Consider the following 14,703-nt stretch of genomic DNA (forward strand, 5'->3'; position numbering starts at 1 on the left):
TCATGTCGAATCATAATCGAATGAAACAAAAGTGTGGAAAGGTCTAGTGTTGCGGAAAGTTTTATTTCTTTTCTCTTCTCTCTGTTTTTGAAAACTTTATTTTTAAGAAAACAGCCAATCCAGTTTGGTTGGTCCATGATATGGGTCCAATAGTGGTGTAGTTGGATGGGGCTTGCAAAGACCTTTCCAACGATATATTATAAGCCCAATTCCGATGAATATTGAGGAAGTTATGGCCAATTTACTAAACTGGGCCCGGTTTGAGCTTTATGTACGGCCCAATGATCTAGGGGAGGGCCTAATATGATTTATCATTCCTAATGCAATTAGGAATGGTTTTAGTCTTCTAGAATCTTCTAGAAGGTTCTTTTCATTCCTAATTCAATTAGGACTTTTCAGAGTTTTAATCAAGATCAAATAGAATTTTCGAAGAAATTATATTATTTAATCTTCCAGTACGGTAAACTTATCAGATTTTCGAAAACGCGTTGAAATCCAGTTTGGCGTCCAACCCCAGGCCTTGGCGCCTGGAACCAGGCTTGGCGCCAGACGCTAGCCATTGGCGCCTGGCGCTAGCCACTGGTGCCTGGCGCCAGCTAGCCAGGGTTGGCGCCAATGCTGTTTTGTGATCTTCAGACTCTGTTTTGTTGAATTATCTTTTTGGCTAATTTTCTCTATAAATATCGTATTAAAAACTCCGTTTTCATTCACGAGTTATCATCAACAATTAGTTTTAATTAGCATTCATCAACTCTCTTCATTCACAAGTTTTCATTCACCAACTCTCATCAAGATTTTCTTGATTATTCTCTCTCTTTTCTAAACTTTGTTTTCACATACAAAATTCCGCATTCGCAAGATCTAGAAACACCTAGCCATATTCAAAGTTGCCTTCGCCCTAGGCGTGAAAGGTTTTAATTTCTGAGAGTTTGGTCCCAAATCTCTCTTTCAATTATTTAATTTAATGGTTTTGTTTATTATTTTCCTTGAAGTTACTAACGTGTGTATTTTTTTATTAGAAAGAGATACGAGGCATCCAAGTAAGCACTTTAATTGATTAATTGATTTATGATGTAGGCATCATGCTTAGATTGTTATTTTAATTCCTAGTATCATGTCCAGGGTAACTTTAATATTAAGTATGATTAAAAGTACGACGCTTCCTATATTCTTCCTAATATTTATGATTGTTAGTATCATGTTAGGGCTAAAGATTTGATTTTTATTGCTTAGTGGCATGCTAGTGTTTGTTATTAATCTTGTTAGTATCATGCCTAGGATCTTGCTATTTCTATTATGCTCTAATATTAACATGAACATGATTATGATTATGATTATTATTATTATTATTATTATTTTTATTATTATTATTATTATTATTATTATTATTATTATTATTATTATTATTATTATTATTATTATTATTATTATTATTATTATTATTTTTATGATGATTGTGAATATTATTGTTATTATTATTTTGATGATGATTATTTTATTTATAATTATTATTCATGATGTTGATTATTTATTATTTTGCTTGATATATTTTATTCTTTATTGCTTGATCACCTTTTATTGCATGTTAAAGGGAATTGGTACTTGCAACCACGCTTAATAAGATAATTAATAATCTTGTTAGGGTAATTGTGATTATAATTCAAGTGATCGCCAATAATAGTTTATTTGTGCATTAATATTCAACCAATGACAAGGCAATAATCGTGTCGTTGAGCGACTACACCTAAGTCAAATTAATTTATAACGCTCTACCAACCTAATACGTGTATAGGGTAAATAGAGGGGTCGAACCACAAGGAGACATGCATAAACACCGCATTCACTACTTAAGACTTTAAGCTATCTCGGGACAAGAAGTGTGAATAACTAAGAGATTAAACTAAGGATTAAGAATGATTAAAGATCAATATAACTAAACACCAAGGGAAGTGGGTAGATGTAGACGTCACTTGATCATGCAATAACACAGAAGCAAAGCAATGGTAAACTAAGCATGCAAGAATATCGAAATAAAGCTTGATCTAACCGCCTTCCGGGGTTAATTGATTTCTCCTAACACAGCCTCTATGTTTCCACATTAGAACCATATATTAGGAGGTACTATTAAATAACAATCGATAGTAATGAACCTTAACTAAGTCAACTTCCGTTTCTTGTTAGCAAAGATTCACCTTTAATCAACCAACAATGTGCATTTGCAAGAAGATTAAAGAATATCAAGCATACAAAGACTTTAATCACCATTAACATAACCCCAACATCATAAGCATGAATCAATTAACAACTACACCATCCCCACACCCTTGGCTAGGTGACTACTCACAAATCATATTGAAGACAATATCAATCATCAAATCAATAAGCATCAACATGATCAATAAGCAAAGAAGGAAAATCAAAATAAGCAAACAAAGCTAGATACAAAAGTAAAGAAAGAGAGTAAGAGATTGCTCATTAATTGAAGATGAAGATTTACAAAGATTCAATCAAGCTCCTTCTTCAATATCCAAGTTCATCAATTGAAATCCACACTTTATCTCTCTACTAATGAAGTTTCTCTCTCTAGATTAAGCTAAAAAAAGTAGAAAATTAAAACTAACTTAATCTCCCCCAAAACGTTCTAAAAAAAGGGACTTATATAGTCCGTACAGAGTCAGCTGACAAAAGGAGAGGTCCGACCGAACAAATGGGAAGGTTCGGCCGGACTACAGGGTAGGTTCGGCCAAACCATGGGTAGGTTCGGTCGAACCTCCCTGATCCTGGTCTGGTCGAACTCCCGTGGTTCGGCCACTCCTGCAAAACTGCCAATTTTCATCTTGCCCCTGCCTCGAAGTTCGGCCGAACCACTGAGCAGGTTCGGCCACACCATCAGGAGGTTCGGCCGAACCTCCTCTGAATCATGCTTCCTCTAGCTTCTTTTAAGCTTAGCTTCCTCCTCTTGAAAATCTCGATGGTTCCTACAAAGCATAAGCATGAAAAGCACAATAAGAACAAAGCGGGAAGACTAAGAAAAGGGAGGATAAAGGAGAAAGAAAAGAGAAAGCAAAGCTAAGTAAAAATGCTTAGAAAGAGGGCCAAACAAGTGCAAACGAGGGGAGAATCCTTAGAGAAAAAGGATAAAAGAGTGGCATAAATGCCACTCATCAAAATCCCCCACACTTGCCTTTTGCTTGTCCTCAAGCAAGGAATACTAAAGCAAAAAGACAACACACACAACAAGCAAAATATGACAAGGGTTAAGAAAATCAATCAAGTTTCATGATGGGAAATGCTCTAAATGGACTCTAACATAGGGACATGAATCAAACAATGCTTACTTTTCTCAACTCAAAGAGGGGGAACACGTTCTAAGATGCTCATGGTTGAGGGAGACAAACCTAAGCTAAGCGTAGAGAACTAATGATTTCATCCTCTTCCCTAGCTCCAACCAAGACGGTCCGCATTCTCTCCACTAGCTTCAAATCATCCCTAAGTTAGCTCCTCATGGTTCCTCGAGGGAACCGGAAAAAGAAATTTATTGTGGAGTCATAAGGTTATCCCGACATCTCAACTATGCACACTCTTTCCATAGGGTTGAAATCTCTCTCCCTCCACCGTTCTTTGACCGCACTTCTCCAAGTCCAAGGGTCTTAACTTGGGTTGTAATGTCATGGCTAAGGGTTAAGGTTGGGAATTAATTTGAAAATTTTTGGTGGCAAATCCTAAGTGAAGCAAAAGAGTGGCTATCTCTCAAGAACCACCTAAGAATTGAACCTAAATTCAAATTACAACCTTCAATACAAAATTTCATAACATTACTTCATTTCTCTCATCATTTCCTCTTCCTTTTCCTTCCCCCTTTATTTATTTATTTATTTATTTATTATTTTTTTTTTATTTTGAACTTCATACGTTGCATCCTTCCTCACAAACTTTTTGCAAATATTTCCTTTCATGAACAACTTTCAAAATCTCACTTGAACCAATATTCACAACTTTCTTGCCCTAAAACCAACACTCTCGAATTCGAACCTCAAAAACCAATGCTTCACTAACTACAAGGGTTGGTAGAACATAGGCCGAAAGGTTTGTAATATGGCTACATCAAGAAAGGGGAATGAGGCCCAAATTGGTTAGCAAGTGGGTGGATGTAGAAATAAAAACCAAATTTATAACAAAACACAAAGAAAACAAAGAAAAATGAGAAGAAATGCCCTCTTCCTCCTTTAAAGTTGTTTGGTCACGATCTCGGGAGCTAAATACCAACACAAAGATTAAGACATGCATAGTTAAGGATCCAAAACGCCGCTCACAAGAGTGATGAAGGCTAGAACAAATGACGCTCACACGGGATAAAAATAAGCAAATACCAACCAAGGGAATCCTATTCACTACGGAGAGCAACACCATCTTACCACTTTCCCGTGAACTAAGGGGTTCAAACGTCATCAAGAGTTCTAAACCGGGCTACCTTAGCTTATAATGTGTCTAATTCAACCTTAAGCATTCTTAAACCGTGTAAACCCTCATCAACTAGGAAGGTAAGCATTCAAAGCCATGTCATCAAAAAGGCACATAAATTCTTGAATCCAAATGAATGAGCAAATCCACATAAAAAATGTTTCAACTTGTCATAGTCATGCTCGTTACACAAAAGAGAACAAGAAAAACACACAAAAGGGAGGAAGAAATTAAAAAGGTTCATAATCGAGGCATGTAAATCAAATAAATCCCAATCGACATACAAGTGATCGTTGATATCAACATCAACGATCCCAGGTTCCTTGGAACCAAAATCAATCAACCTCTAACCATTCAACTCTTCCTAAACTAGACCTAAACTAAGCACTCAAAGAAAAAGAAAAAGAAAGAGAGGAAAGGTCTCACCGAATGCCGCTTGAAATATAAGACAAGGAAATATATCCAATCTCACCAAGGGAGCTAGTGTTGCTCCTTAACGTCCTACATCTCCGCTTCAAGCTTCAATAAAGGTGAGCCAAACAAAAGAAACTACAACAAAACAAGAAAAGGTTAGAAAACAAAGAAAAAGACTAAAGAAACAAACAAAAAGAAGAAAAATTAATAAAAAGCTATCTACAAAGTTTGGATTAAGGGGATTTGGAGTTTCGGGAAATTTGGATTTTTTTTTTTTTTTCGGGAGCATCTCCACCTACAAAGACTCAGGGATCATCAAAGAAAATCATCAGAAATCAACAAAAATAACCATAAAACATCATCATCATCATCACATCAATAATCATAAAACATCACCATCTCATCACATCACCATCACAACATCACCAACATCATCACCACCGCCACAACGCCACATCAATACCACAAAGCCACTATCCTCACTATCCTCCTTATGTGCAAGCAACTACCCTATCACTCTACCTTCCTATGTACACTTCAACCAACCAAAAGGACATCCTCCCCCACACTATTCTTTTGCTCGTCCCGAGCAAAAGTGACAAGTGAGAAGATCGGGGGGAAGGGAAAAGTTCCAACAGCATCACTGGTTATCATCTCCTCGCCCCCTAGGTTGAGGGGGGTTGTTAGGATCAAACCCGGGAGTGTCCATGAAAGGGTGGAAGGGTTGGTTAAAGTGCTCATAGGGCCACCCTTGGGCACCCCAACCACCATCAAAAGGAGCGGGGGTGGATGCGGATGCCGGGTCATAAGCCGGATCACACCCACCCGGGCGATAGGGGTCGTATGGGGGGGTGCCAACGCGTTGGGTAGGGTCGATGGGACCTTCCCAATAGGCGTAGCAAGGGGGGGTGGGGTGTTGAGGGTCATAGGGTCCCCAATGATTGACCGGACCCTCTTGAGGAGGGTGGTAGGGGTAGTTCACATAGGGCGCTTGAATGCCCGCTTGCACAAGATTGTCATAATTTGCCCTCGCGTAGTACCCCCATTGCTCAATGGAAGCTTGATTGTCTCGACGAATATCATCGAGGGTACTACGAAGGGCATTGAAATCAAAAGGAGGAAAGGAAGAAGAAGAAGATGCCTCACCTCCCCCGCTAAGGGGGGGATTGATTTGCTCTTGATGGAGGACCGGTGGAGGTTGAGGAGCTCCACCCCGGGCTCTAGTTCGCCTCAGCTCATTGGGGATGATTTGCTGAGGGATCTTCCATTTGAGAGGAGCGGAGTGGTCCACCGTAGTGAGGTCGGGGTCCGGGAGGACACACCATTCGATCTCTTTATCGACTAGGAGGATAAAACGGCGCTTGCTAGTAGTGAAATTGAGGAAGCGGCTGTGACGGAGGGCGCTTATGGATAGAGCATAGGGAGGGAACTCGTCGGTGAGCTCTTCTCGGTTTTGGTGCACGGGTGGGAGCAATTCAAGTTGATCCTTGTATGCTCCACCCTTCAAAGAGAAAGCAATGATAGTAATCATGCCACCCATAAATATCACATCACCTAGACGGTTGTCCCTAGTATCCAAGAGCCGTTGGATAAAGGTGGAGGAGCATTGAAATTTTAGCCGTTGAGGATTGTCGGCCAAGAATAGGCAAGCAACCTCGTCTTTTACCATGGAGCCGAGGTTGGCTTTGAAGAACACGGCGTATTGTAGAAGCCGTACAAAATACCTCAAGGCTAAATGGATGATGTTGTTGACCTTTGAGGTATTAGTTTGGAACCTATCCTTGTTTGTGATGCTCCTCCACCACTCTTGCTCGTTGTAAGGAATGCGATGGGAGGAGGTCATTTCAGACGGGTGATCAAGGCCAATGGCGTGCCAAAAGAAGATCTCATTTAGATCACTCTCCGTTAGAGAGTGATCCTCGTTGAACATCCTGAAGTGTATAATGAGTTGAGGATCCTCATCGACATCTTCCGGCTCAAAAACTTCCTTGCGGAGGGAGGCAAGGAATTCCAAAGTCACACGCTCGTAAGTGTGAGCGTGGAGGTGGATGAAGTCGCCCCAACCAAAGTTTTGAGCCAACCTAGTCACCTCATCCAATATTCCCAGCTTCCTCAAAGTTTGAGGGCAAAAGAACCTTGTGGACCTAATCGGACGCTTGATGAGTGATGCATATATAGGCCAAAATTGCTCGTCCGGAGCAATAATGCCATGATCGTTGATGCCGGGAGGAGGTGGAAATTGTGTTGCTGAGGATTCTCCCACCCTCTTCCTCTTTGACTTTCCTTTTCCCTTGCCGAACATCGTGATTCTACAAATTCACCAAGAGCATATCATTAGATCAAATTGATAGGAAATGACATAAGAAGCCAAGTACTTAACCAAGGTAAAAATGTATGCTTGAGAGTATACAATTCAAGTCATGCATGAATACATTTGGACCAAGGTTTGAATAAGGATTCCTATGTCATTCCTAAATTAGTCCTAACAAGGTCTAGGTGAAATTTGGCATGATGTCCCCCTATTTTCATGATATCCAATCATCAAACCATCAAAATCAAGCCAAAACCATGAATAACAATCTCCAATAACATCCAACTCATGCATTTCTCAATCATAAAATGGTAACATGAATACCCTAGTATGAAATCAACACTCAAATACATTGAGATCAAAATAAAACCAAGGTAAACATGCATAATCATCATAAGAACATGTTCTACTATGAGCAGCCAATCAATTGCAACAAGTCAATCCAAAGAACCACATGAAATAAACAAGTCATTACTAATAATTTCAAGAATACCATAATTCACACTTAAATATGTAAAACATGGTAAAACTATAAGAAATTAAAGAAATAAACTTGCAAAAGCTAGAACAAACATACCACAATTGATTGGAAGGAAGTAAAAACCCAAAAACACCGAAGCACTTAAACCCTTGAAATTGGGGAAAATGGAAAAATGGGTTTGTTTGGTCGGAATTTTTGGTAGAGATTGCAAAAGTTGAGTGAAGGATGGAAAATAAGTGAGAAAGGATGAAGATTGGAGTGATTTTGATGGAGATTTGAGGTTGTAAGGGGAGGTGCAATGGAGGTTTAGAGTGAGAAGGAGAAGAATGGGGTAGGTGACGAATATGGGAGTTATATTCACGAAAATGCAGCAAAATAGAAAACATGGCAGCATTTTTTTTTTCGACTCTGAAGATAGGTTCGGCCGAACCGAGGGTATGTTCGGTCGAACCACAGTAAAGGTTCGGCTGAACTCCCCTTTGGTTCGGTCGAACCATTGCCAAAACTCTACATTTTAAAATCCGGGCAGAAAGTTCCAGCAAAATCGCAAAAAGAGAGGAGTGACCGAACCCAGGGAAGTTCGGCCGCACTACGAATTAAGTTCGGTCGAACCATACTTGGGTTCGGTCGAACCTATGCTGGAACTGCAAATTTTCAGATTCTGGCAGAAAGTTGCTGGAAATTTCTAAAAATTAAGGAGTGACCGAACCCAGGGAAGTTCGGCCGCATTACAGTATAAGTTCGGTCGAACCTCCCATGGGTTCGGTCGAACCTTCTACCAGAATTCAATATTTTTGTTTTTGGCAGAATGTTGCCATAAATCCTTGAAATTGCTGCAGTGGCCGAACATGAAGTGGTTCGGCCAAACTTCCATAAAGAATCACGCAATTAAAAATAGTCCGTTAACACACATCTAAACACATTAAAATCATGCTAGATGCAAAGTATATCTAAAACCCAAGCACAATCAAAACCCAAAAATCCAAACAATCCAAAGTCGTAGATGGAAAAATAGAAGCAACATGAAAAGAAAAAGTATAAAAGGGTTAGAAACTCGGGTTGCCTCCCGGAAGCGCTTTTGGTTAACGTCGTTAGCTCGACGTTCCTTGAGTTGATCAAGGAGGGTCGAATTGACGATGCACATCAAGAAGTGTCACAGAAACTGGTTCATCACTTGGGAATCCTTCATGATAGGGCTTGAGACGGTGACCGTTGATTTTGAAAGGAGAGTGGCCGTCTTGGGAAATTTCGTAGGCTCCATAAGAAAACACTTCCGTGACAATGTACGGCCCACTCCATCTTGACCTAAGTTTGCCCGGGAAAAGCTTCAAGCGGGAGTTGAATAGGAGGACCTTTTGGCCTTTGACAAATTCCTTCTTGACAATTTGAGCATCGTGCCAAGCCTTAGTCCGCGCCTTATACATGCTTGTGCTATCGTAGGCATTCATCCTCAACTCCTCTAACTCATGTAGCTCTAAAAGCCTTTGCTCACCCGCACTATGGAGATCAAAGTTGATTTGCTTGATTGCCCAATGCGTTCGATGCTCCATCTCCACGGGAAAATGACAAATTTTCCCATAGACAAGCTTGTAGGGAGTGGTCCCTATTGGGGTTTTGAAGGCGGTCCTATAAGCCCATAGTGAATCAATAAGTTTGGAGGACCAATCCTTCCTTGTCCTAGCAACCGTCTTCTCCAAAATCACCTTGAGCTCTCTATTGGTGACCTCCGCTTGGCCACTCGTTTGAGGGTGGTATGCAAGCCCTCGCTTGTGAGAAACTCCATATTTATCAAGTAGTCGAACGAAGGTGTGGTGCTTGAAATTCGATCCCCCATCACTAATTATTGCTCTTGGAACACCAAATCTCGGGAAGATCACCTTTTTGAAAAGGTTGACCACCACCTTAGAGTCATTCGTTGGAGAAGCCACGGCCTCCGCCCACTTAGACACATAGTCAACGGCGACCAAAATATACTTGTTCCCATGTGAAGAAATGAAAGGGCCCATGAAGTCTATAGCCCACACATCAAAAACTTCAAGCTCAAGGATGGGATTTTGCGGCATTTCATCCCTTCTAGAAATATTCCCCATACGTTGACATCTATCACAAGTTTTGACAAATATCCACGCATCCTTGAATAGAGAAGGCCAAAAGAGCATAGATTGAAGGACCTTTGAGGCGGTCTTTTGAGCACTCATATGCCCACCACAAGGAGAAGAGTGGCACATATGGAGAACACTTTGAACCTCTTCGTTGGGGACGCATCTCCTCAACAAACCATCGACCCCTCTTTTCAATAAAATGGGATCATCCCAAATGTATCTCTTGGCCTCGTGCTTGAGTTTTCGACGTTTTGTAAAGTGAAATCTGGTGGTATGGCACTACAAGCTAAGTAATTCACAATATCCGCATACCAAGGCTCCAATTTCACTTCAAGGACATAAAGCACATCATCTCTTAGAGCGTCCTCTATTGGCAAGCCATCATCTTTAAACCTTGCACCGCCCAACCTTGAGAGGTGATCCGCCACCACATTCTCGGCTCCCTTCTTGTCTCTCATCTCATAATCGAAGTCTTGGAGGACTAAAACCCATCTCAACAACCTTGTTTTAGCTTCCTTCTTCCCTATCAAATATTTGAGAGCCGAGTGGTCGGTATACACAATTGTCTTAGAACCAATGAGGTAGGTTCTAAACTTCTCGAATGAATGGATAACCGCTAGGAACTCCTTCTCGGTAGTTTTGTAGTTTCGTTGGGCATCATTGAGAGTTTTAGACAAATAATGTATGACATGAAGTTTCCCATTCTTTCGTTGTCCAAGAACCGATCCAATGGCCTCGTCGCTTGCATCGCACATGAGCTCAAATGAAAGAGACCAATCCGGACCTTGGACAATAGGAGCGGTGCAAAGGGCTTCTTTCAACCTACAAAAGGACTTATGACAAGCATCATCAAACACAAACTCCTTATCTTGTTTCAATAGGGATGTGAGAGGCTTAGCGATCATTGAAAAATCTTTAATAAAACGCCGATAGAACCCGGCATGGCCAAGAAAAGACCTCACTTCCCTCACGTTGGTGGTGGGAGGAAGTTTTTCGATGACCTCAACCTTGGCTCTATCAACCTCAATGCCGGCATAGGAAATTTTGTGCCCAAGAACAATCCCACTTTCGACCATAAAGTGGCACTTTTCCCAATTCAACACGAGGTTAGCCCTCTCACACCTTTCCAAGCAACGAGATAAGTTAGATAGACAATCTTCATAGGTGGCTCCTCCAACGGAGAAGTCATCCATGAAGACTTCTATCTCATCCTCAATCATATCACTAAAAATGGACATCATGCAACGTTGGAATGTTGCGGGGGCATTACAAAGCCCGAAAGGCATCCTACGATACGCATAAGTACCGTAGGGGCATGTGAAAGTTGTCTTCTCTTGATCCTTAGGGTCAATTGGGATTTGGAAAAATCCCGAGTAACCATCAAGGAAACAATAGAAGGAATGCTTTGTAAGCCTTTCCAACATTTGATCAATGAACGGTAGTGGAAAATGATCTTTGCATGTACTTGTGTTAAGTTGGCGATAGTCAATACACATGCGCCAACCGGTAACAAGTCTAGTGGGTACTAGTTGATCATGATCATTTTTCACTACCGTCATGCCCCCTTTCTTAGGCACAACTTGCACGGGAGATACCCAATCACTATGAGCAATTGGGTAAATAATTCCTGCATCAAGAAGCTTAGCCACTTCCTTCCGCACAACCTCTTGCATGGAAGGGTTAAGCTTTCTTTGCCTTTGCCTGACGGGTTTGGCATCCCCCTCTAGATCAATTTTGTGCATACATAAAGATGGACTTATACCCTTGATATCATCAATGGTATAACCCAAAGCTTTTTTGTGATTTCTCAAAACATTGATCAAGAGGGAGGTTTGCTCCTCCGTTAGGTTAGAATTTACAATCACGGGGAAAGACTCATTGGGACCAAGAAATGCATACCTCAAGCCCAAAGATAGAGGTTTCAAGTCTACCTTTGGTGCTCCCTTACCATTGGGGCTCTCTTCTCTTTCTTCAACTTGAAAGAGGTCATGAATGTAAGGAGCCTCTTCTTCCATGCTCGCGCCCTTGCACTCCTTGCTTTCCTTAAGTAAATCCTCATAGAATTGTATGTCTTCTTTGTGAGTACCTATCTTTGATTCATTCAACCACACACTTTCAAGGGGATCATTAGTGGCATGCAAGTGGGAGCGAGAAAATTCATCAAGAACCGTATCAAGAATATCTACCCTAAAGCATTCACCACTTGAGGAGGGTTGTTGCATGACATTGTTCAAATCAAACTCAATAGAATCATTGTCAATTTTCAAGGATATCTTCCCCTCCTTCACATCGATGATAGCTCTAGAAGTGGCTAGAAATGGCCTACCCAAAATTATAGGAATCCTCTCATCCTCATCCATCTCTAGCACATAGAAATCCACGGGGAATGTGAACTTTCCTACCCTAAGGGGAATGTCCTCAACTTTGCCCATGGGGAACTTAACGGAACGGTCCGCTAGTTGGAGAGTAATGATAGTGGGAGAGAGGGTTCCTACACTAAACTTTTGGTAGACGGAATAGGGCATGAGACTCACACTTGCTCCTAAGTCACACAAGGCTTTATCAAATTCAATGCCATTGATAGAGCAAGGGATGGAAAAGTTACCCGGATCTTTCAATTTGGTAGGTAGTTTGTTGGAAAGAATTGCACTACAATTGGCGGTTAAACTCACCGTCTCACACTCCCTTCTCCCACTCAAAAGATCTTTCAAAAATTTGGAATAGTGGGGCATTTGCTTCATAGCATCAACAAAAGGGACGGAGATATGCAAATTCTTTATGACTTCCAAAAACTTCCCAAATTGGGCATCAAGTTTAGCTCTCACAAATCGTTGTGGAAAGGGTAGCTTCTCCTCTCTAGGTTGGCGATTTAGGGGCAAGGGGGTGGCTTCTTTTTCCTTGAGCACCTCAAAATGTTTTTCTTTTTCAACACTCAATTGCTTATTGGGTTTTTCACCCTCATTCTCTAACTCCACCTCTTCTTGGGGTTCTTCCTCAATTAAAGGGTCACTCCCTACTACCTTCCCACTCCTTGTTGTCACGACATACAAAGGTTTTGGGTTGACTCCTTGACTTGGGATGTGAGAAGAAGAAGGAGAAGAAGAAGAAGGGGATGAATTAGATGCAAGTTGAGCAATTTCAGTCTCAAGCATTTTCATATGAGCATTGGTTCGTTTTTGAGCCTCTTCATGTTTCTTTTGATCCTCCTCAAGCATTTTTAAAAGAGCATCTAATTTAGCCATCACGGGATCTATTGGAGGGGCTTCAAGTTGAAGAGGTTGTTGAGGTGGAGGAAGTTGGGGTTGATGGAAACCCGGAGGCCTATTAGTTTGGGCATAGTTAGGAACAAATTGGCCCCTATTGCCTCCCGTGCCTTGGTTAGGAACATTGCCTTGTTGATTATTTCCCATGTTACCGTAGTCACCAAAATTTTGATTTTGATGGTCATGGTATCGGGAATTAGGTTGTTGGTTTTGATTACCATATCCTCTTTGGTTAGAGTAGCCTCTTCCATTGAAATTGGAAGGGCCTCCCCCACCATGGTATTGGTTATCATAACCACCACCATTTTGGTTCCAACCATAGTTTCCACCTTGATTCCAATTCCCCATTTGATTGGAGTTTGGCCTTAAGTTTCCTACATTTCCCATTCTAGGAGCAAAATTCATAGCATTGACATTTTCCATATTACTATCATGTTCATGGGAAGGGGGTTGAACTTCACAAGCATAGACACAATGAGAGGTATCATGATCATAGGTTTCACAATTAGAACAAAACATGCACCCTTGGGGCATTGTATTGTAAGAAGAGGGGGAGGAAGTATCCATACCATTGCCTCCCTTGGTTGAAGGGGAGATATTATCATGAGGGTTGGACCTTTCTTTCATCAATTCATCCATTTGCTTGGTCATTTTGGAGATTTGGGTAGAAAGGTTGTTGATTGCGTTGGCTTGCTCCAATGCATAAACGCCCTTGCTAGAAGTAGCATCCCTTTCTCCTTCGTACCAATCATCATAGTGCTTTGCGGCTTCCTCTATAATACACTCCACTTCATGCTCTCCTTTGTTCATAATTGGACCACCGACCGCGGCGTCTAGGCTTGTTCTTCCTTGAGGTGTGAGACCTCCATAGAAAGTGTAAATGAGTTGATACTTGGGTATCCCATGGTGTGGGCATTGACGTTGAAGCTCTTTGTATCGTTCCCATGCCGCACTTAGAGACTCACCACTCTTTTGGCGAAAACCTTGAATCAAAGACCGAGCCTCGGCGGTCTTCCTATGGTTATAAAACCTCCTCAAGAAATCCGTAGTCACTTGGTCCCATGTCGTGAGAGAATTAGGGGGCACCTCCTTCTCTAGCCATTCTAGACCTCTCCCAATTAGCGAAAATGGAAACATTTTGAGGCGAATATATTCTTGAGTCACTCCATTTGCCTTTATTGTGTCACAATATTTCTCAAACTCTTTTAGGTGCTAATGAGGACTCTCAAACTTTCCACCCGAGAATTGTTTCCTCTCAATCAGGGCAATCAAATTAGGCTTGATCTCGAAATTGTTGGCTTGAGTAGTAGGAGTTAGGATCCCACTTTGCGCTCTAAAAGCTTCGGGGGCCCTAAGACGACTCAAAGGCGTATTCTCTCCCATTTTAGAACCTTCTTTACTTTCAAACTTATAGGTTGAGAAAGGGTTGATTTCTGAATTCGAAGATGATTTAGGGCTATCTAATTCTTCACTTGAGGGTGAAGAGGGTGGAGTATCTTCTAATTCTCTTACTCCTCTCGTTGGAGTGCAGGAATTTCTATTCCTTCCTCTTGCTTCTCTTCGAAGTAGGGACAAAGACCTCTCTAGCTCTGGATCGATGGGAATTAAAGATCTTGAGCGGGTTCGTCCTCTGTTCATACAACAAAGCTAAGAAGAACGTAAGCACTGACA

The 14,703-nt window shown here is 41.2% G+C and overlaps 1 non-coding gene across 1 annotated transcript; it reads left to right on the plus strand.

Moving 5' to 3' along the window:
• Window positions 1-13,930: 13,930 nt before the first annotated feature.
• LOC145565753 (small nucleolar RNA R71) lies at window positions 13,931-14,036 on the plus strand. Its single transcript, XR_014095137.1, has one exon. It is a non-coding gene; the product is annotated as a small nucleolar RNA R71 (small nucleolar RNA).
• Window positions 14,037-14,703: the final 667 nt, after the last annotated feature.

The sequence above is a fragment of the Chenopodium album genome, chromosome 1 (assembly GCF_948465745.1).
Source record: "Chenopodium album chromosome 1, dcCheAlbu1.1, whole genome shotgun sequence".
Classification (NCBI taxonomy): Eukaryota; Viridiplantae; Streptophyta; class Magnoliopsida; order Caryophyllales; family Amaranthaceae; genus Chenopodium; species Chenopodium album.